Source organism: Vulpes lagopus, chromosome 13, assembly GCF_018345385.1.
Source record: "Vulpes lagopus strain Blue_001 chromosome 13, ASM1834538v1, whole genome shotgun sequence".
Lineage (NCBI taxonomy): Eukaryota > Metazoa > Chordata > Mammalia > Carnivora > Canidae > Vulpes > Vulpes lagopus.
Genome location: NC_054836.1, coordinates 52,738,329 through 52,740,581, shown reverse-complemented (window position 1 = coordinate 52,740,581; position 2,253 = coordinate 52,738,329).

Below are 2,253 nucleotides of genomic sequence, written 5' to 3'. Positions count from 1 at the left end.
ATAGAAAGGACTGTCAAAGGAACTGCAATCCAAAGGAAGTAAATTAAGAACGACTGCAAATGAACAATCAAAAAAATACCATTACAGAGCCAATAAATCAGAACACATAAGGGGCAAAATAGACTTAAATAGTATTTGTTTAATGACTTGAGATAACCACAATAAATGTGGAAGAGGAAAAAAAGTAATCAAACAATGACAGATTTGAAGGGCAAAAACAATACAACATTAAGAAAACTGCTATTTAAAGTAGAAAACTCAACAAACTTAAAAAAAAGTACTTAAGGATATGATACACAATATTTATATGAACTAAATCTTCAGATTTAGGAAGAGCTGACAAAGAACGACCAATAACAAAGCATGCTAGTTAAATAACTGAATTAAAGATAAAAAAATAATTCTCAGGGTGTCGTAAAAGAATAAAACAGGGAGATGAAGACTGACCTAAGAATATTTCCTAAACATTCAATTCCAGAACACAATGGAGCCAAGTCTATATGTTCTGAAAAGAAAGACACAACAGTATTATATAGAATTATATTCAACTCAGCTGTCATTTAGGACATTGATATTGTAAGGTGGAAAACAGAACTCAGGGGAAAGGAATAGGAGAGGAAGCAAGTGTAAAAGAATTCACTCTTCCTTCTTCCATGGAAAGCTATTGGTCCATTCAGACCAAGCACAGAGAGGGAACTTAAAAGGCTTCATACGGAAGGCAAGAGAAACGAAAGCAAAAATGAACTATTGGGACTTCATCAAGATAAGAAGCTTTTGCATAGCAAAAGATACAGTCAACAAAACTCAAAGACAACCTACAGAATGGGAGAAGATATTTGCAAATGACGTATCAGATAAAGGGCTAGTTTCCAAGATCTATAAAAAATTTATTGAACTCAACAGCAAAGAAACAAACAATCCAATCATGAAATGAGCAAAAGACATGAACAGAAATCTCACAGAGGAAGACAGACATGGCCAACAAGCACATGAGAAAATGCTCCGCATCACTTGCTATCAGGGAAATACAAATCAAAACCACAATGAGATACCACCTCACACCAGTGAGAACGGGGAAAATTAACACAGCAAGAAACCACAGATGTTGGAGAGGATGCGGAGCAAGGGGAACCCTCTTACACTGTTGGTGGGAAGGTGAACTGGTGCAGCCACTCTGGAAAACTGTGTGGAGGTTCCTCAAAGAGTTAAAAATAGACCTGCCCTACGACCCAGAAATTGCACTGCTGGGGATTTACCCCAAAGATACAGATGCAATGAAATGCCGGGACACCTGCACCCCGATGTTTCTAGCAGCAATGTCCACAATAGCCAAACTGTGGAAGGAGCCTCGTGCCATCGAAAGTTGAATGGATAAAGAAGATGTGGCGTATGTATACAATGGGATATTCCTCAGCCGTTAGAAACGACAAATACCCACGATTTGCTTCGACGTGGATGGACCTGGCGGGTATTATGCTGAGTGAAGTAAGTCAGTCGGAGAAGGACAAACATTATATGGTCTCATTCATTTGGGAAATAGAAAAACTAGTGAAAGGGAATAAAGGGGAAAGGAGAAAAAATGAGTGGAAATATCAGAAAGGGAGACAGAACATGAGAGACTCCTAACTCTGGGAAACGAACTAGGGGTGGTGGAAGGGGAAGAGGGCAGGGGGTGGGGGTAACCGGGTATGGGCACTGAGGGGGGCACTTGATGGGATGAGCACTGGGTGTTATTCTGTATGTTGGCAAACTGAACACCAGTAAAAAATTTTAAAAATTAAAATTAAAAAAAGGCTTCATACCTATAATATTTTTCCTTACTATTTTCTTCTTTTTTTAATAATTAATAATCCCTGAGTAAAAAGAAACACTCATTTCAAGTTTAATAATTCCATCAGTTCTACTTGTTTCTTGTTCTTCAAGTGGAATTAAACTTAATACATTTTATTTTTAGAAAAGCAGTTGTCTATCACTCAATTATTATAAAATTATATTTGGCATCCTATCTCTTCTCTTCTGTGTATACACATAGAGATATATCTGAGGAAATGCTTTCCAAATGTACTACTGGTCATTTCAGGGTGATGAAATTTTGAATGAATTGCCTCTTCTTTGTTCTTCTCTATATTGTTGAATCTGTTTAAGATGAGCATGTATCATTTTATGTAGAAAAAAAAGCTGTTATCTTTTTAAAATATAGTTACAAGGAAGAAGGAAAGAGAATTATGATTTTTCTACTTTTTTTCCATCTTC